General features: G+C 37.5%; 1 pseudogene; it reads left to right on the top strand.

The window, feature by feature from the left end:
• Positions 1 to 815: 815 nt before the first annotated feature.
• On the top strand, positions 816 to 22,050 carry LOC124890438 (annotated as a pseudogene).
• Positions 22,051 to 22,793: the final 743 nt, after the last annotated feature.

Genomic DNA, 22,793 nt, shown 5'->3' with positions numbered 1-22,793 from the left:
TCTTCCTCATCTTCATATCTTGTTGAGGAAGAATATTCAAAAGTGGGTGTTTGACCTTAAAAAAAAGAAGAAAAGAGAGTGTAGTACTTGTTCAAGGAAATTTCCAAGCACCTTTCTAGTCATCCAAAAGATAGAAAACAACAAAAGGGAAGGAATAATCAAGTACAAGTGCAAGTACAAGGGGGGATCAATTCAATTCAAATTCATTTGAAGCTTGAAAAGGATCCAAAAACCTTGCAATTTCCCCCCCAAAACTGAATATACACTCTTGGAATTGAGGATTGGCCGAAACTCAAAGTGAAGAACACAAAAAAATTACAAATATCATCCAATCACAAGCTGCCACATCATCACTTTGGACACCCATATTTTTAGCTCAAATTTTTGGATTCTTAGTTTCTATTCTTGTTTCTTAGTTGCATATTGATTCCATCACTAATTGACAAACTAGTAACTATCTACTAGGTTGTGAATTAGTTTTGAGTCCTTTCTTTATGTTTTCATTCTTTGTGTACTTTTCTAATTTTGATTCATTGAATTTCTTTGTTTCAAGTTCGTAAGTAGATTTTATTTTGTGTCTTGAGTTGATTAAACAAGAATCTATTCTGGCCGCTAAGTAGTGATTGACACCTTAGTGACTATCGGAGTATAAGCAACTTTCAATATTCGCCGCTCCAATTGTGAGGATCACAAAGATAAGTGTATACGAGTGTTGGGGAGGAGCTTTTACTACTAATCTTGTTTGTTCATTTTGTAGGTACAAGGTGATGTAAGGGGAACATATCTTGGGAGCCTTGGACTATTGTGACTACAACATGGGAGACTATGATTGTAGTGAGGGATTTTATGGCTATGATGATGTTAGAGATTATGGGGGCTATGAACATAGCCATGATCAAGACATGGGCAGAATTGAGAGTTATGATTTTGAGGGAGAAAATGAGGTAAATGAAACTCCTAGTGCTTATGGTGAATATGGAGATTATGTAGGGCCTTGTGATGGTTCTTTTGATAAAGTTGGTGCATGTGAGGAGTCTTACACTTCCCACTCTGAACTTAGAATTGGTGTAAGGTACCCTTCCTTCGCAAAGCTTATAAGATCCATGGTGAGATTGCACGTGTGGAGCATGAAGATTCATATTCTTCACCTTGTAGTACATCTTATCAAGGTCGAAGTGGTGTGAATAGGTATACTAGGTATAGTGTAGGTTGTCCCATGAGAAGAAGAGAGAGTACATCTCTAAGGCCGAGGGGTACTCATGGGCCCATGGGTTGTCCTAAACTCTATAATGTGGATCCAAGATGTGTTCACTCCGGAAAGATAAGCATTTATGGGGTACCGGGCTTCCTCCTCGTGCTAGATGATTGGTGCCATAAGAACTACATTATGCACCCATGGTTGACTATTTGGGGTTGTTTTGAGAACCTTTACTTGTTTCATATTACTTGGATGGGTATAAGTTTATCGAGAGAGTGAGGATTGTCTTCACCCAATTTGAATACTATGAGGAGGTGTGGTCCGATATCTTTCCTTTGTCACCAGGTCATGTATGCTTGGGTACCGACTGGTTTGCACAATATAGAGTTCCAAATGTGCTAAATTGGCCTAAGGTTGTAGTGGACCGTTGGGGAATCAAAGGGCCATCATAGCTTTTGATGACATCATTCGAGGCCCATACGTGAAGATTCAAGCTTTGGTCATATTGAGGGTACAAGGACATGCAAGGAGGACTCATTTTGAAATTACAATAGAGCAAAACCATGTTTGGAAGATTGCTTGGGACTTGTGTTGATGCCTACCAAAGGGTTCCAAGAGGTTTCACATTTTTAAGGTTGAAGAAAAAGGGACCCACGAAGCATTAGTGGGGCGGCCTTGGAGTGTAAACACTCACTAAGGGTGTTTTAGTCTTTTTTGTACTATTTCTTTACACTCCATAGGAGCCCTTAAGGGTATTTTGGTATTTTATGTAAGAAGCTATAAATAGACTCTTTAGGCTTATTTTCTCATTAGTTTATTGTTGATATTTGAAAGACTTCTTCTTCTCTCTTTGAAAGTATAGTGTAGGGCTTTGAAAAGCCAAGTAGAAAAAGGCTTGGAAAAGCCATTATTGATCTTTGCTTAGAAACGGTGGTTGTAAGGCAGAGTTGATTCCCTTAGTGGTCACCGTAAGAGTTTGGTATTGTAATTGCGGGTCTTAAGGGTCTTATCGTTTGATACACAATTTGGTTCCTATTTCTCGTAATCTCGTATGTCAAGCTATCTATCTTACTTTATTGCATTTGTTTATTCTCTTGTTTCTCTTAGTCTTCATCTCTTTAGGTTATTTACCTTTATTCTCTTATGTATGAGGAAGAAATTGTTATTTAGTAGTGAATGATGCAACAATCCTTTATTAGTTTGTGAGTTTTGGTGTTTTTTGATTGTTTCAACTCTCTTTGTAGCTGTATCATGGTGTTTTAATCTATTACAGGGGATATGGTTCTCAAGGTAGATTGGTTGGGTATTATGAGGCTTTTAGTTTTAGAAGGTTTTGGAGTAGTATGATTGACTATGATCAACATTTAGAATCTTATATGTTATATGAGAAGTTCATTAGATTTGTTAGCTCTAGAATTTTTTGTTATGAGGACCTTTAGTTTAGATCCTTAGGGGATAAGATTTATTTCAAGTAGTTGATTCAAAAGTTTTCATTTTATATTTCTTCTTTCTATATGATTCATTCAATATTTTTACACATTCTCCAATGACTATTTTAATGATTTCATCTTCAAATCGTGGTTTTCAACCTGGATATTTGGGGCATTTTGGGTGAAGTTAAAGAATGATAAATTGTTGATTTCCAAGTTGATTTAATTGTATCGATGTTTTACTAGTTCAATTTATCATGAGTTGATTTCATACGTTGAGTCTGTTTTACCTACTGTGGATGGGTTGGGGTAGGTGTTGTCACAATTCTTACTATTTTTTGTTCCTTACAAAATCTGTTCTAGTGATTCTTTGTCTAGAAATTCTTAAATATGAAATTTAATATAGTACATATGTTGGTTTAGATTTTTTAAATCTACTTCAATTGTTTTAATTTAATTTTATAATTTTAAATAAAGAAAATTAAACAAAGGGTTAAAGGTAAACTTTGTGAAGGCCACTGACAATAGTGTAGCCATTGGTGATTTACCAAAATCAGGTTGTTTCAAATATCCACACATTTGGTTACTCACAAAACATCCTAAAAGTTCTTGTTTTGGATACGGGATTTCTTCCTAGATTATTGTTGATCTTGCACAAGGAGGATTTTTCGACGTCTATGATAGGGTTTTAAAATATTATAATTTTTTCCTACATGTATTTACACTTTCCCTCGTGAATTTTAAATAAGAATAGTTTCTTATTTTGAATGAAAATAAAGAGGATAGAATGTGAATCACAAAAATAATTAGGGTAGGATACAAATTACAAAATAATATATGTTAGGGTGTAAATTCGTCCACAACAGCAACAAAAACAACATACCTAGTGTATTACCACAAAGTAGGGTCCGGGGAGGGTAAAGGGTCCACAGTCCATACCACTATCTCAAAGGAAGTAGAGAGGTTGTCTCTAATTGTCACGCCTCAAAAACTAATGTGATGGACATGCACCCGATGCCCTAGCGGACCGAGAGAACAAACTTATTACCTATGCTTACCGTATATGTAACTGTGATAATCCTAAGACCGTGACAAGTATAAGAAAGATGCTCAAATAAAATATCAATATACGTAGGCTTATAGGCATGCCTAACTTGGCCAATGAACCCTCTAATACCAAAAGACAAGACCCAACTGCACTTTAGTTTAACTCTACAAAGCCTCTAAGAGATGGACAGCTTAGGTTAGGTCAGGACAGGACCTCTCCATACACTTAACTAATATAATACAAAAATGCATGCTACAGACTCGGCAAAGCTCCGAATCAACCTGGAGCTCACCACAAGCCACTGAATATCTGCACTTTTAATGGGGAGATCTATTATAGCTAGAGTACCTATTCCTGCGACATAAAACACAGTGTGCCCCATTAGGGATGTTAGTACAAGAGAATGTATTGAATATGTAAGGTATAAAAATCATATTTTTTCATATATCATTCCCAATCATTAAGAAAATTACACTTACTCCACACCCAACAAAAATGATAGATGAAAGATTGAGAGGAGTAAGGGAGTACAGAGTGGCAACCCAAGAGAGAAAAATGAGAAGCTGAAAGGAGTGAAGTGAGGGAGTTTCCACAAACCCAATATAACTTTATTTTCTCTTAGTAAGGATATGTGTGTAGGTACAATAATGGCTAATAGAGGAGCATCAACTCCCAAAGAGAAGAATAACTGTGATGATGTGATGAATGCCTTAGCCAAATCTAACCAAGAGGATGGACTCTTTTAATGAACGGCTTGAAGCATATCCCAACATTTTGATGGGAATTCTACAAGGTAAAGAAGATCTTTTTCATGAACTTTAAGGTAACAAAGCTAACTTTTGCACTTTGGTAAATATTAAAGATCATTGTTTTACTATTAGCCAATTAAGTGTGGTGATAGCTTATCATACCCACATACGACATGGGCTCCTAAGTCATACCCACATCATACAAATAGTAAGCTCAAGTCGTATGATGGCAAGGGTCAAACTTAGGCTGTTTTGATTCTCCCACACTTAGATTATTCATCATCGAATGACAGGCAAAGGCAAGCAAAATCACGATTTAACACATTATTACCCATCAAACCTTCCCTTAAACAAGTTAGAAAACAAGATGTTATAAAGAATATATACCTTACGTATGAATTTGCAGAACGAAGAATAAATGCAGATACTTTGACTTTATGTCCTCGTCAGCATCCCAAGTAGCTCCTTCCTCCCAACCCATACATCTAATATCCCCTAAATACAGACACACTCTCCACCGATCCGTCAACATGAAGACAACACTTCTCTATCTCAACTTCTAACTTTCCCTCAAAAACATAACTAGAAGGCCTGATTTTAACCACGTGTCTATCTCATATTAAAGACTAACTGGGAGTTAAAAGGTGCTAGTGGAAGCCATGGGAACCTATACTTTACACTACTTTGATAATACCACCCTGTCTATCACTATAATCTGTAAACCTCATGCCTTAATCAAGGAGCTATAACCTCATCACACAATAGTTGGGTATTTTCAACCCCCTACATTCAAGCTTACCTCTCTACCCCCACTTTATAGATCTCTAACCTAAAATCTAGAAACTTCAATCACCATCACAAAGTTTTTCACTGCCTTCCCCTCCTTAACTATTTCATAAGACAAATTTCATCTTACTCTTCCATCTATTCTTATAACTTGAGCTTTACTAGTCACCAACAAAATTTCACCACCAATGACATCTATTCCCTCGTCTAAGACATTACTACCCTGCCACAGCCACTACTACCCTCCAGAGTATAAACATAAAAAAAGAGAGGGAACTCTCCAATTACGACTCATATTTGTCGTACTACTAAAGGCGAGACCTGTGAAATAAGATATGATATTATAGGAATGAAGTTCTCCAAAGCAACGAACCAGGTTATAAATGAAGGATTACTCTAACATAAACACACCATTTTCGAGTCCTTGGGACTAGGCATTAGAAGAAACACGACTGCATACATCATAGGTAGTGTAGCGTAAAGCCAAGATTCATATTCAAGGAACAAAGCAAGGATTGCCGCTTAAAACTACTATTTCTTGGAACCAAGCATGATGTAAGACATGAATATATGAATCATGATTATCATGGCATAGATCTTGAACTCCTGGAAGCTCATATTTTTGAGGACCATTATTGCCTTTGATCCAGGTACTAGAGTATGGACATACGCGGCACATAGAATGCGGACCTTAGGTATAAGTACTATTAGAATGTGTGCAACACTAGTAGAGTGCCCTCTTAATCAAAAGAAGAGAATCGATAGAATCGAAGTAAATTCACCCCGACTTTTCCTTGAAGTCCACCGCTAATAGAAAATTTAAGATTTGACCTTCGATCTCCATCTTACTATACCTATAAGCACAACACTCTTCTCTAAGGGGTATTACTACGAACATGTACTAGGGAAGGCGCTTTTACACTTAAAACCTCATCTATCCAGATTCTACCTGGGGTCCAGCATAGCCTCACAAACCCTATGCCCTAACCCATTCAATGACTTAACCCTTATCCATCAGTTCAATCTAGACCTCCGGCCTTTATGACACAACTTTCCCACTCCTGTATCCCATGAGTCATCAACCTCATCTTTTCCATTCACCCCTCTAACCCTACCAATCTACCCTCGAACTCTCCCTAGCTATCTTCAAAATAACATACTCCCTTTACCAAAATCAACATCTAAGGTTAAAACTTAGCGTCTATCAACAATCATACACTACCAACCAAGTACCCTCATATAGAATATACATATATAGTCCATCCCATGAGGAGGTCACCTTAAATTCCTTATCCACCCGTCAATAATGTATACATACCCAGAGAAAACAATCCCTCTATGCACAAAAGAATGAAAGCACCCTACGGATAAACACTAGGGCAGAAAAACCCTTATAAAAGGATACTCTGGCTATTTTGTAAGCTCCTTTAATTTAACTGGAGTTATTCTATAAAAAGGGATAAGGACAAAATGAGTGTTCAGAAAGGAGGTCAATCCTAAAATCAATTTCTCCATCGGGTGGGATACCAGGAATGTCGTTAGGAAAGATCTCAGGAAATCCATTAACCACGAGAATGGAATGTAATGAAAGACCTTTTGATTTGGAATCTTTAACTCAGATCAAATGGTAAAGACACCCCTTGGAAATTAATTTCCTGGCCCTAAAATACAACATGAACCTCCCCTTAAGAGCTAGGGAAACACCCTCTTACCAAATAATTGGCTCATTAGAAAGTTTAAGGATAACTTTATGGGTCTGATAATCTAAAGACGCATAGTAAGAGTGCATCCAATCCATCCCCAGTATGACATCAAAGTTAACCATGTCTATTCAAATAGATCCACCAAGATTTCTTTACTACCAACAAATACCACACCCCCCCTATAGATTATTCTAGCATCACAGAGTCACCTATTAAGGAAAAAATAGAAAAAAGGTCTAAATTAACCTTGAAACCAAAACCAAAATGTACGGCCACAAATGGGGTCACATAAGATAGAGTGGTCCTCAAATCAAGTAAATAGAAATCATCACAAGAAAAGAGTTTCAACATAAAAGTAATGACATCAGGTGATGCCTTGAACTCCTATCAGGCAGTGAGATCATAAGATTGGTCCCGGTTAGTGCCTAAGCCAAAAGTAGCACCCCTTGGTGTAGAAGTAGTGACTGACCATACCTAAAAGACTGATTCCTCCCTTTATAGCAATAACTATGGTGTAACAGGCCATAAAATTGGCAGGGAGGATAGGATGAGGCTAACTAGGCTCCACCAGCCCAAAAATAATAATCACTAGAAAATTAAGGATAAGGGACACTGACAACCACTTGGGGACTTCCTGAATTCCCTTGCTCAGACCATTGTCCACTACCTCTACCCTTATTTCTCTGAACCCTTCCCCAATTTGAATATTGAGACTTATTGCTCCTCCTATTTATCGATCTTGCCTTATTCTTTCTCACACTATGAAGACTAGACTGTCATGACCAAGATGTCACTATCTAGAATAATAATTTAATAAAACATTGAAACTCAGCATTGGTAACATATCTTTGGGGTGACCGAGTATGTGTCTCACCTTTTGGAGTCAAGATAGTGGAGATCGGTAGAACTCTATGAGGGAATCAAAAATTCCAACCCTTGATCGGGTCTTTACCCCATGAGTTGGATGAGATTTGTCCATGTTAACCTCGAGTGGGATCGGTGGGTTTTCATGAGCTTCAAATTGTTAAAAGGGCATGATTTGAAAGGTGAACAAAAGAAGATTTAAGAGAGAGTTAAAGACCTTAGACTATATAGCCTAAAAATAGAACAACAAGAATGTCAAACATTCCTAGATGCCTCGTACCCTATCCCTTATAACTGTGTCACACTATACACCCATAAAAGAGACTCTACTTGACATGTCTTTGTGGATACCCCATGACACCAAAACTGAGGCTCTGATACCAATCTGGCACGACCCAAACCAAAGTCCTTCTTATATCAGGCAACTTAAGTTCGGCCGAGACCAGAGACCATGCCCTATACCCAATCCAACCAACCAATATACAACTCATGTCAGATGAATTTCGAATGTATAATGAGATAGAGTATTAAAATTTCAATGACTTTGGGATAAGTCTAGAACTAAGACCAACCCAACAAAGTCATACCGTCTAAACAAAACCAAACAATAATATACCCAAGTCCACAATTGTCTATACAAAGCCTCTAAACAATGTCCAAGAATATCTAATTGGGGATATGCCCCAGACCATAGCCTAAAACAAATGTCAAGAGAATAGTAAAAGCATAAGATAAACCATAACATATAATAGGCCTTCCAAAGAATGGAAGCTCACCACTTCAGTCTGACTCAAGCTATCCCCGAATCACCAAGTCACTAAACAGGAGGTGTGATAGTATAGCCAGTTCCTGCATTGCATGGGGATATAGCACCCAAAGATGGGTTAGCAGTTGAATGCTAGCATGTACTCAGGAGTAAGGGTAGATTAATGCCATTATTCAAAACCAAGGTAAATAACCATATGCAATCACATACATATATATATATATATATATATATATATTATGCTGGGAAAGAGAATTGGGATTAATATACATTTGAAACCATTACATAGTTTATGTAGACTTACCTTCATAATCCACCCACTGGCTATATGGGTCCACTGTTACCCCCTAGAGGGGCCGCAGTACATGTAGCCAGACAAACTAAAGATGCCATAGGTGGTTGGGGATTCCCTTATATGTTTTGCCCTCTATGATAAATATGTACGTGTATATACTTGGGGGATTACCTTGTACCCAACAAGTATGTGGTTATCAAGACCAATCCTTATATCGGCAAATGTGATTTTCCGGTATCAACCTTTTGGAATCACCTTTACAACTAGTCATTATAACCCGCAATTATTTCCCAAATTAAAATATTTAACCCATAACCAAACCACTAATTTCAAAAGTCAGTTGTTAAGGCTAATAGCTAGTGGTATCGTCATACCAACTATAGCTTGAAAGTAATGTCGTTGCCAATACTTAAGGGGATTCCCATGTACCCCACAGACTCTATTATAAAAATTACTTGGGGGATTCTCGTGTACCCCACAAGGTTTTCATTATAAGTTCAGTTGGGGGATTCCCATGTACCCCACAAGGTTTTCAAAACCAACCTTAACAAATTAACCATTAATGTCGTGCATTAGTCTCAAGAACAAACCAAACCAAGTAGTAATGCATAAACCAAATACAATTGTGCAAGTGAGTTGAGTTTACTACCAATTTCATTCCAAAATCATAAATTTAGGTTCTACGGCCACCAAGGCCTTTCTAAACCATTTAAAAATAATCAAACCAATTTAGTTTTTATTACCTTATTATGCAATACAAAGATATTAATAATAGTCAAACTATGCGACAAAAACACTCTCATTGGCATTTTATCAAACATTTTGAGGGCATATAGTTTCCAAAACCAAAACCATGAACCAATTGACCATTCCCATGCAACCACATGTTCAAACCAATATTATAACATAAAAAACCATAAACAAAATATAGGAAAACATTACCCAGCCATTAGTAACTAAAAGCCCCCAACATATATTTTAAAACCAACATAAACCCACCATTAAATCATAAAAACCATTCATTAAAATATGTATTTAGTTGAACCAACAATGAGGGAGGAGTAACATTCCTTATGCACAAAGATTCATGGAAAGAACTTGACTCTTGAGCCTCTAGATGAACACTTAAAGAAAATCATAGCCCAATCTTCTTGAGAGAGTTTTAGGAGTATTTTGATCTTTCCAAGTGAGTTATGAAAAGCCACAAAGTGTTATAAGACTGAGGTCTTAAGCGTTTTAGGGTGGGAAATATCCATAATACCCTCAGCTTAAAAGCTGAAAAACAAACCCAGTTAGGTACAGTTTGGGAACCTCACTTGTACCCAATCATACGAGTAGTACCCCTAACTCATACACTAGGCAATACCTCAAGGGTTTAATACTATTAATCATACAATTGCCCAACTCCTCTCGTACCATCTCCATACAACTTATATGGAATCTAGTCGTACCTTGGAAAGTAAGTGACATAAGACATATTGTTTACCATACAACTTGGGCTCCTAAGTCTTACCCATGTACTTGAACCAAATTGATGCCAAGAGGCGATGGACCATTCCAAGTACTTGAATGGATCAATGATAATTCCTAAAAGATTGACCTTCCCTCGGAATACCAAGTGCACAACACTTTCAACGTGTGTGATCTTTCTCTAGTGGATACGGTTGAGGATGACCAAATGCTAAATTTGAGGTCAAATTCCTCTCAAGATGGAGAGGATGATACAGGTGTACAAAGCTGTCCAATACGTTCTCGACCATTCACATGAAGCCAAGCCCGAGAGTTACAAAAACTACAAGCCATGTTCATGGAAATGGCCGTGTGTGAATTGGTACTTGATACGCCAAAGAGCTTAAATGTTTTTAAGTGTAAAAAGGATCCTTGAAGTGTAATTAATTACACTCCAAGGGCGCCCCATAACTGAAGGGTAGGAGGGTCATTTGTCCTTCATTTTGTGTGTAATATAAATAGATGATAGTTGGGTTATTTTCAGCACTTAGTTCATACTTCATATTTCACAACAACAAGTCTTTTAACATTGAACATTTCTCTCTCTCTTGTTCTTGAGAGTAGAACCTGAAATCTGTCCAACAAAGTGTAGTTACACTTGTGTCGTTTCTTGGCTAGAAACTTGAGATCCTGAGGTTCATGAGTTCCTCTTAGTCTAAGTAAAAACTTGTGCTGAAATCTTTGGGTCTTAGGGTCCTTTCTTCAAGTTAGGGTTCATAGATTCTAAGATATCTTTGTGTCAAGTTACTATCTTTCATTTTTGTACTCTTAAAACTATTGCCGTAACTTAGTGAAGCCGTGTGTTGCTAATTTCGATTCACTATAGTTCCTTCTATTTGTTGTTCTTGTTGTTAACATTGTACTTTTTGTAATCTTTCATCTGGTTGTCATTGTAATTTTGAAGTCTAGTGAAGTCGGGTGTGGCCTATTTCGATTCACTAGCACCTTGTTGCTTAACTTGTAGTTCTTATGTTAGCTTGTTCATCTTGTTTTTGTTGCTAGATTATTCTATTGTGAACTTGATAGTGCATCATTTGGTATCACTTGGTGGGAGTACATCAAATGTTTTGCTGATGAATTAGTTGATGGTCAGCCACCACCTTGGTTGAGAGTTAAGGTACTTGATGAGGCAACGCTACCTTCTTGAGAGCTATCGCCATGAATTGCTTGCTAGATTGTACAACTTGCATCAAGGAAATAAAAGTTTGATGGCATATTATGATGAGTTTTAACAACTCATGTTGAAACTTAATCATCGTGGGGAACAAATTAGTCATGACATTATCTGATTCAAGTGTGGGTTGAACAAAGAGATCTCCACTCGTTTAACACTTCACAAGTTTGATACCGTTGAAGGTATTTTCCAAGCGGCTCTTGAGATTAAAAAGGAACTTAAAGAGAGTTCGTCGTTCAAGGCAAGGGGACAATCTACCTCGGGTTGGCCTAGAATAAAGGATATGGTTCAATCCTCTTTGGGTTGGCCCAAAAACTAGGACTAGCCCACCACTTCAAGGCTGCCCGAGCCCAAAACAATTCACAAAATTCCTCCAAAACAAGAAGTTCACAAGAATCCTAACCCAAAAGGATTCTAATGTTTCAAGTGCCAAGGTTGAGGAATAAATCCAATGAATGTCCAAATCGACGCAACATGATCCAATGGAAAGGTAGATTGTATTACCTTAGTGAGGAGGTGGGTCTTGAAAAAGAGAAGGATAAGGATAAGCCTCAAGATGGAGAGGAAACTGAAAATAGGCCATTTGATGATGATAATGATGATGGTGAAGTTATTTACCCACAAGAAAGGGAGTGTGAGGTTCCAAACTTTGTAGTTAGACGCGCTATGATTAGTAAGGCAATAGACGACCCTAGCCAAAGAGAAAATCTATTCCATACTAAATGCCTTGTAAAGGAGAATGTGTGCACTTTGGTGATTGATAGTGGTAGTTGTGTGAATGTTGTTAGTGTTGCTATGGTGAACTTTCTGAAATTACCAACTACACTTCATACTAGCCCTTACAAGTTGCAATGGTTGAACGAATGCAGCGAATTGAAGGTCACGAGGCAGTGTGTAATACAGTTTAAGGTAGAAAACTACCAAGATGAAGTACTTTGTGATGTGATACCGATGCAAGCATGTCATTTGTTGTTAGGTAGACCTTGGTAATATGATAGGTCTACCAAACATGATGGGAGGTCTAATCGATATCACTTGAGAAAGATGGTCGAAAGGTTACTTTTTATCCTCTTTTGCCGTCACAAGTGAACGAATTACATCAAAAGATGAGGGAGTTGAAGAAGAAGGGAAAGAAACCCAAAAATGGTAAAATGGAGGGGAAAACCGTGAGTGGAGAAATAAGGTTTTCCGGGACTGCCTCAACATCAAATGGGTAAGAAAACATGGTGATTTTGGCTAGAAAGAAGGAACTCATCTTGGATTATGATGTGGACATGCTCCTTTTGGCTCATTGTTTTAACACTAACCCCCCTAATTCTTCCATTTCTCCTTTGATTTCTTGTGTGTTGCAGGATTATGAAGATGTATTTCCCAAAGAACTTCCACAAGGATCGCCCTCGCTTCAGGGAATTGAGCATCAAATTGACTTTGTGCCGGGCTCACAATTGCCAAACAAGCCAACTTACAGAAGCAACCCTACGAACACCAAAGAATTGCAACATCAAGTTAAGGAACTCCTCAACAAAGGGTATATTAAAGAGAGCATGAGTTCGTGTGCGGTTTCAGTATTACTAGTGCCTAAGAAAGACGGAACATGGCATATGTGTGTGGACTACCGAGCCATCAATAAAGATTATGGTAAAATATCATCACCCTATCCCTAGGTTAGATGATATGCTTGATGAATTGAATGGTTTGTGTTTATTTTCCAAGATTGATATAAGGAGTGGCTATCATCAAATAAGAATGCAACTCGGTAATGAATGGAAAACTTCCTTCAAGACCAAATTTGGTCTCTATGAATGGATGGTTATGCCATTCGGCCTAACAAATGCTCCAAGTAATTTCATAAGGCTAATGAATCACGTGATCAAGCCATTTACTGGAAAGTTTGTTGTTGTATACTTTTATGATGTCTTGATCTATAGTAAGTCAATAGATGAGCATGTGAAGCATTTACAATTTGTGTTTGATGTCCTTAGAAAAGAAAGGTTGTATGTAAATCTAGAAAAGTGCTTCTTTGGTGTTAATAAAGTTGTTTTCTTGGGTTTTGTTGTTAGTTCAAGAGGGGTCGAAGTGGATGAGTCCAAGATAGATGCTATCAAAAATTGGCCAACCCCGCAAACCATTAGTGAAGTAAGAAGCTTCCACGGGTTGGCTAGTTTTTATAGAAGGTTTGTTAAAGGATTTAGCACCATAGCTGCACCCTTGACCACAGTCATTCGGAAAGACTAACCCTTCAAGTGGGGTGAAGAGCAAGCTAAGGATTTTGAAACCTTGAAAGCTATGCTCGTTTCCGCGCCTTTATTATAATTGCCCAATTTTGATAAGACATTTGAAGTTGAGTGTGATTCTAGTAAAGTAGGCATAGGGGCTATTTTGATGCAAGATTTAAAACCCATTTCTTATTTTAGTGAAAAGCTCAAAGGAACAACTCTAAATTACTCCACGTACGATCTAGAGTTGTATTCCTTGATTCGAGCATTGGCCACTTGGCAGCATTATTTGTGGCCCAAGGAGTTCGTGATCCGAACGGACCATGAATCCTTGAAGCATCTTCGGGCACAAGACAAGCTTAACAAATGGCATGCCAAATAGATTGAGTTTCTTGAAACCTTCCCTTATGTTATTCAATACAAAAAGGGTAAGGACAACGTAGTAGTCGATGCTTTGTCTAAAAAAAAATGTTCTTGTGTCAACATTATCTTCAAAATTGATGGGTTTTGAGAGTTTGAAAGAATTGTTTCCCGAGGACCCTCACTTTTCTCCTCTCTATAGGGAATGCAAAGAAATGGGTAGGGATAAGTGGGATTCGATGAGGGGTATAAATCCCTATGTCATGTTTGATGGATACTTGTTTAAAGATAGACGATTGTGTGTACCCTCCAATTCTTAGAGAGAGTTGTTTGTGAGAGAAACACACAATGGCGGTCTAATGGGTTACTTTGGGATCGAAAGAACCCTTGGAATATTGGGGGAGCAATTCTATTGGCCAAAAATGCACAAGGATGTGGCCAAGATTTGTGGCCAATGTGCAGATTATAAAGGAGCCAAATCGTGGCTCCTACCTCACAGGTTGTACACCCTGCTGCCCACTCCTTTACGCCCTTGGCTTGACATATCCATGGATTTTGTGTTAGGGTTTCCAAGGACTAGATGAGGTCGGGATAGTATCTTTATTGTGGTTGATCGGTTTTCTAAGATGGCATACTTTATTCCATGTTTTAAATGTGACGATGCACCAAGTGTGGCCTCTTTATTTGTTGATAATGTTGTCAAGTTGCATGGTGTTCCGAGGACCATTGTGAGTGATGGAGAATCTAAGTTCCTAAGTCACTTTTGAAAATCCATGTGGGGTAGGCTTGGAACCAAGTTGTTATTCTCCATATCTTGCCACCCACAAATCGATGGCCAAACAGAAGTGGTAAATAGGACTTTGGGTGCTATGCTATGTACCATGGTTAAAGGAAAATTGACTTCTTGGAAGGAACACCTACCATTGATTGTGTTTGCATATAACCGTGTCATACATTCAAATACGGGAATGACTCCCTTTGAGTGCGTATATGGCCTCAACCCCCTTACCCCTTTGGATTTAACTCCTTTTCCTAGTGATGCTATGATTAGCTTTGATGGAATCAAGTGGGCAGATTCGATGAAGAAGTTACATGAGAAGGTGCGGCTTCAACTTGAGAAGAAAAATCAAGACACTGCGAGGAGAGTCAACAAGGGAAGAAAGAAACTTATTCTTGAACTGGGAGATTGGGTGTGGGTTCACCTTAGGAAGGATAGGTTTCCATCTCAAAGAAAGTCCAAATTGATGCCAAGAGGCGATGGACCATTCCAAGTACTTGAATGGATCAATGATAATGCCTACAAGATTGACCTTCCCCCGGAATACCAAGTGCACAACACTTTCAACATGTGTGATCTTTCTCTAGTAGATACGGTTGAGGATGACCAAATGCTGAATTTGAGGTCAAATTCCTCTCAAGATGGAGAGGATGATACGGGCGTACAAAATTGTCCAATATATTCTCGACCATTCACAGGAAGCCAAGCTCAAGAGTTACAAAAACTACAAGCCATGTTCATGGAAATGGCCGTGTGTGAATTGGAACTTGATACACCAAAGAGCTTAAATGTTTTTTAAGTGTGAAGAGGAGCCTTGAAGTGTAATAAATTACACTCCAAGGGAGCCCCATAACTGAAGGGTAGGAGGGTCATTTATCCTTTATAATGTGTGTAAATATAAATAGATGCTAGTAGGGTTATTTTCAGCACTTAGTTCATACTTCATATTTCACAACAACAAGTCTTTTAACATTGAACATTTCTCTCTCTCTTGTTCTTGAGAGTAGAACCTGAAATCTGTCCAACAAAGTGTAGTTACACTTGTGTTGTTTCTTGGCTAGAAACTTGAGATCTTGAGGTTCATGAGTTCCTCTTGGTCTAAGTAAGAACTTGGTGCTGAAATCTTTGGGTCTTAGGGTCCTTTCTTCAAGTTAGGGTTCATAGATTCTAGGATATCTTTGTATCAAGTTACTATCTTTCATTTTTGTACTCTAGAATCTATTGCCGTAACTTAGTGAAGCCATTTGGTGCTGATTTTGATTCACTATAGTTCCTGCCATTTATTGTTCTTGTTGTTAACATTGTACTCTTTGTAATCTTTCATCTTGTTGTCATTATAATTTTGAAGTCTAGTGAAGCCGGGTGTGGCCTATTTCGATTCACTAGCACCTTGTTGCTTAACTTGTAGTTCTTATGTTAGCTTGTTCATCTTGTTGTTGTTGCTAGATTCTTCTATTGTGGACTTGATAGTGCATCATCCACCAAAATCTCCACAGTTCCAAACACCTCAAGTCCAAAGATTCATACTTCACAAAATCTAATGACTCCTCTCCATGAGTTAGAAACCAAATAGAGTGAGGCCAAACCTCAAGATGGAGAGAAAATTATTAGTGAGGTACAATAAGAATGTGAACAAAAAGGGAAAATGAAGGGAAAACCATGGGTAGTGAAGTTGGAAAGGAAAGAAAATGCTTGATTGTATCTTGTCCACAAAGGACCCTTTTTATTCACTAAGCCAAATACTAGCATTTTGCCTAGTATTTTATCTTCTCATGTGCAGGTTCAAGACCCTAGAAGTCCCGAGGAGAAGCCCAAGGAATTTTCCTTCATGCCCTTGGCCGAAAGTCCCCATTGTGGGACAAGCGAGGAAGAAGTGAATCCAAAGGGAAACCTTGACATATTCCCTTATAATGTGGAGCATGAGGGCTGCCATGATGTGAAACAAAGTGAAGAAAACACTTCTCATAATCTTCAAGGTAACCAATCTATTTTCTACACTCCTAAACACTTGAATTGTTGTGATGTGGCTCGTAGTAGCCAAAGTGGTGTAGTTTCGGATTGGATTAGTCAAGAAGTGTATGAATCTCCCTTTTGTGATACTCTTGGTGTTGATAGGTTGTATAAGGACCAAACTTTTGTTGTGATTATGCAAGCACTAGTTGATCCTTTAGATGACAAAATCAATTCTTTTCGTAAGAATGATTTGTGTCCATCTAGTGCTAGCACTTATAACTTGAATAAGGTTCCATTATCGTGTGACAAGAGTATTCACGAACTACATGACCCTCTTGTATATGGTAGTACCTTGGTTGATGTCTTCTCACTTGATTCCTTCCTATACTACCTCTTTGCCTATAATGATAACCATGTTTATTTTGAATTGATATTATGTAGAGGTAGTAAGATTGGTGGTTGTTTTCCTTTCTTGAATAAAGATGATTGTGAGTTTGATTCTCTAGTAAAAGGAATGGCTAACCTTGGCTTAGATTTTTGTCTATTTCATCCATTTAATCCTGGTATACTATTGGGGTAGGGAAGGATGTGTTTCGGATTACATTCCTTTTACCTTGATATCTCTCTTAACCATGTCCTTTGTGATGCTTGTAATAAGTATTTCACGATTATAACAAAGGATAGTTGGGTGTATTCCAAAAGTGTACCCCCTTGGCATAATTGTATTATTGATCTTGATAAAGTATATGGTCCTTTGAACGTGTGTAATGAAATCTCTTATGTTAATCTTGTTCATAATGACCTTGTGTTTGTCCTAGTGGTGGGTAATGCCTTGACTGATTGTGAACTTAATAACCTTGTGAAAGGAGTCGGCCATCTCGACTTAAACCTTCATTATTTGCTCCCATTCGATCCCGGAATACTCTTGAGATGTGAAGGATATAGTTGCTGGTCGTGCTCACTTATTTTTTATATTGGAGCTATTCATGTCTTTGTTATACTTTATGCTATGCTTTTTATGTCAAAAACCAAGGATATGTGGATGTATGTCAAGTGTGAGCAACCATGGGTTGATGATAAGTGTGGTGCTAATACTAACCCTCCTACCAAGAGGATTTTGTTTTTTTTTTTGCTCTCTCTTTGTTTTTTTCAAGATCTGAATTTGAGGACAAATTCCTTCAAGATGAAGAGGATGAAACAAGCACAATGAGCCTCAAGAGCACAAGATATTGTCTAAGGGTCAAGGCTTCAAAATTGGCAAGCAATTAAAGACTTTTTGGAGTATTTTGAAGCCTTGGTCAAGAGAAGGAAGGAGGGGAATTTATACACTCCATAGGTGCCTCAAAGGAAGGATAATGAAGACATTTTACACTCCAAAAGAGCACCCTATAGGCGCCTCCTTTTAAGTCCTCATTAAGGGCATTTTTTTCCTTTGGCATGTAATAGTATAAATAGACCCTTTAGCTTGTATTTTCATTAGACTTTGATGAATGGAAATTGAGTATTACTCATAGTTTGTAGATTTAGTCTTGTAGTTATAGCCCTTATAACCGAAACTTGGTCCATGAACATTTGAAAGTTAGGGTTTTCACTTGTCTTGGATGATTTAGCAAGAAAGGTGTAGTTGAGGAAGAGTGTTTCCTTTGGGTCACCTAAGAGGAAGGTTTGATCTCTTATTTGTGAGGTGTGTTGAAGATTTTGAAACATCTTCTAGTGCTAATCATTGAATAGGAGTAAGGGTCTTTCTATCAATCTTTTAATTTCAAGCTTCTTTTTCTTCATCTCCATTCTATGTGTTGTTTTCTCTTTATTTCGTTGCTGGAATTTGCATCTAAGTGACCAATTTCATGTATAGCCTACCTTTGGGCTATCATTTTAGCTCTTCGAACCTGAAAATTGGTCCAAAAACATTTGAAGTTAGGGTTTCACTTGTTTTGGATAATTTGGCAAGAAAGGTGTACTTGAGGGAGAGTATTTCCTCTGGGTCACCTAAGAGGAAGGTTTGAACTCTTATTTGTGAGGTGTGTTGAAGATTTTGAAACATCTTCTAGTGCTAATCATTGAATAAGAGTAAGGGTCTCTCTATCTATCTTTAATTTCATGTAATTCTTCTTCTTCATCTCCATTCTATGTGTTGTTTTCTCTTTATTTGGTTGCTGGAATTTGCATCTTAGTAACCAATTTCGTGTATAGCCTACCTTTGGGCTATCAAGTAGGAAGTGAATTATTGACAAGGACTTAGAAGCTACCAACCTTCCGTTTAATAGTTGATGCTGTAACAACGTTAACTAACCTGAGGTGAAGTCTGGTCAGTGAATATAAATTCCCTAAGTCCAAGAGGATTAGGTAATTAAATGCTTAAGTAGGTCGAGACACATTTAGGCATAACTTCGATAAACACAATCTGTTGTTCCTACCTATCGTGAGAATCTTGAATCACTATTAGCATCTGTCAAGTACCAAAACCCATAGTGAACATAATTTTCATTTTCCATAAACTCTTGATTACAAACACTGAAACTAAAGTGACCAACAATTATTTGTTGATCATCAAAAACCCCTATTTTATATTTTTGTATCATTTGTATGAATTTAACTTGTAGCTTTAGTTTCAAACTAGTTTAATCGCCACTCACATTGTTCCCTGTGAATTTGACCCCGACTCCAAAGTTAGGTAAATATATTGACAATGACCACCTTGCACTAAATTGACGTGTAAGTTGAGAGTTATCAAAAATTGATACAAGCACAATGAGCCTCAAGAGCACAAGATATTTTCTAAGGGTCAAGGCTTCGGAATCGACAAGCAATTAAAGACTTTTTAGAGTATTTTGAAGCCTTGGTCAAGAGAAGGAGGGAAATTTATACACTCCATAGGCACCTCAAAGGAAGGATAATTAATACTTTTTACACTCCAAAAGAGCACTCTATAGGCGCCTCCTTTTAAGTCCTCATTAAGGGCATTTTTGTCCTTTGGCATGTAATAGTACAAATAGACCCTTTAGCTTGTATTTTCAAAAGACTTTGATGAATTGATTGAGTATTTCTCATTGTAGTTTTTAGTCCTTAGTGTGTAGCTAGAATCCGAAATTGGTCCAAGAACATTTGAAGTTAGGGTTTCACTTGTTTTGGATAATTTGGCAAGAAAGGTGTACTTGAGGAAGAGCGTTTCCTTTGGGTCACCTAAGAGGAAGGTTTGAACTCTTATTTGTGAGGTGTGTTGAAGATTTTGAAACATCTTCTAGTGCTAATCATTGAATAGGAGTAAGGGTTTTTCTATCTATCCTTTAATTTCAAGAATTCTTCTTCTTCATCTCCATTCTATGTCTTTTTTTCTCTTTATTTGGTTGCTGGAATTTGCATCTTAGTAGCCAATTTCGTGTGTTTGGTATTCTTTAAGTCTATCATTTGGTATCAGAGCCTTGTTTAGGGTTGTTCCAACATCCCTAAATCTTGGTTTTAGTGTTTTTATATAGAAAATCTCATAAAAAAAGAGTCAAAAGTCAAGAAAAAAATAGATGTTTCACATTTTTGTGTTTTGACAGAATTTTTGATCTTAGATCTACATGTTTTTATGTTGTTTTTTTGGTTTCAAGTGCTCGATTCTTGTTCCCTAGCACCTAGGAAGTTTAGATATACTTTTAGAGTGAAGTTTGGTTGATTTTGAGCTAGATCCACCATGGTTATGATGTTTTGAAGCTTCAAGAAGCTAGATCCATGTGGTTTTTGTGTTGTAGACGTTGGTTGGTTGGGATTTATTGTTATTTGAGCTCACCTTGGCCTAAGGAACCTAGATCTACAAAAAAAAATCAGATTTGGAGTTCATTTGGTTAGGGGTCAAACTTTGGTCAACTCTTAAATATTCATCTTGTTCTTCCATGTTCATCAAGACTTGCTAAGGAAGAATATTCAAAGAGTGTGTTTGATCCAAAAAAGGGGGAAGAAAGAGAGTGTACTTTGTGTTTGTGAAAGAATATTCCTTCGCATATTCATTGTCATCCAAAGAAGACAAAGGAATAATCAAAGTACAAAATCAAAGTACAAAATCAAGTAAATTCCAAATACAAAGGGGGGACCATTTGTTTTTGAATTCATTTGATGCTCCAAAAAGGCTTTCAAACCTTCATTTTTCCCTCCCAAATGAAATTCTTCTTCACCAAAGGGGTTCTAGGCCGAGACTTAAGAATTAGGGTTGAAAAATTTGAAAACTCAATGTCCAATCACAAGTTGACACGTCATCACTAGTTAATCGGCCAAATTGAGTTCTAAAATTAGATTTCGTTGTTTCTATTTGTTTTTTCTAGTTGCTTTTGTGTTGATTCTATTACTAATTAGTAAGCTAGTAATTACCTACTAGTTTGGTAATTAGATTAGAGTCTGTTATTTCGCGTCTTCGATTTTTTTTGTGTACTTTTCTTATTTTCAAGTCGTAGTATTTTTGTTGGTTCAAGCTTGTGCATCACTTATTTTGAGTCATTTCAAATGAAGATCCATTCTGATTCAAAGCTTCTCACCTCTCACCTAACATGCCAAGTATTGCCGGTTCTCTAACACTTGTGAAGCCAAGTGTAAGGTGAGGTTGAGTGTGAGTGAAGTGAGGCTTTTGAACTAACTCATTTGCTCGTTTTGTAGGTTATTTTGCTTGCTGTTTTTTGCACTTCATAGGTACAGTTTCCATGGAAACCAAAGGTACTACTTTCCAACCTTTGGGAAATGATGTTATGGGAGCTTTGATGGCCCAAATGAAGGCCTTGAGTCGAGAAATGAAGAGCGGAAATGATGCTATAAGGAGTGATATAGATTCAATAAGGGGTGACATGATTAGAATTAGAGCGAGAGTTGATAGACTATGTCCACCAAACTATCCACAATTCTAAACACCTCAAGTCCAAAGATCCTATACTTCACAAAATACAATGACTCCTCTCCATGAGTTAGAAACCAAAGAGAGTGAGGCCAAGCCTCAAGATGGAGAGAAAATTATTAGTGAGGTACAAAAAAAATGTGAACAAAGAAGGGAAAAGGAAGGGAAAACCATGGGTAGTGAAGTTGGAAAGGGAAAAAATGCTTGATTGTGGATCTTGTCCACAAAGGACCCTTTTTATTCACTAAGCCAGATACTAGCATTTTGCCTAGTATTTTATTTTCTCATGTGCAGGTTCAAGACCCTAGAAGTGCCGAGGAGAAGCCCAAGGAAGTTTTCTTAAAGCCCTTGGCCTAAAGTCCCCGTTGTGGGACAAGCGAGGAAGAAGTGAATCCAAAGGGAAACCTTGACATATTCCCTTGTAATGTGCAGCATGAGGGATGACATGATGCGAAACAAAGTGAAGAAAACACTTCTCATAATCTTCAAGGTAACCAAGCTATTTTCTACACTCCTAAAAGCTTGAATTGTTGTGATGTAGCTCGTAGTAGCCAAAGTGGTGTAGTTTCTGATTGAATTAGTCAAAAACTGTATGAATCCCCCTTTTGTAATACTCTTGGTGTTGATAGGTTGTATAAGGACCAAACTCATGTTGTGAGTATGCAAGCACTAGTTGATCCTTTAGATGATAAAATCAATTCTTTTCGCGAGAATGATTTGTGTCCATCTAGTGCTAGCACTTATAACTTGAATAAGGCTCCATTATCATGTGACAAGAGTATTCACAAATTACATGACCCTCTTGTTGATGATAGTACCTTGGTTGATGTCTTCACACTTGATTCCTTCCTATACTACCTCTTTGCCTATGATGATAACCATGTTAATTTTGAATTGATATTATGTAGAGGCAGTAAGCTTGGTGGATCTTTTCCTTTCTTGAATGAAGATGATTGAGAGTTTGATTCTCTAGTAAAAGGAATGGCTAACCTCGGCTTAGATTTTTTTCTATTTCATCCATTTGATCCTAGTATACTATTGGGGTGGGGAAGGATGTGTTTCGGATTGCATTCTTTTTTCCTTGATATCTCTCTTAACCA

The sequence above is a fragment of the Capsicum annuum genome, unplaced genomic scaffold (assembly GCF_002878395.1).
Source record: "Capsicum annuum cultivar UCD-10X-F1 unplaced genomic scaffold, UCD10Xv1.1 ctg1744, whole genome shotgun sequence".
Lineage (NCBI taxonomy): Eukaryota > Viridiplantae > Streptophyta > Magnoliopsida > Solanales > Solanaceae > Capsicum > Capsicum annuum.
Note: the sequence above shows the minus strand (reverse complement) of the source record. Positions and strands in the feature narration are given on the sequence as shown.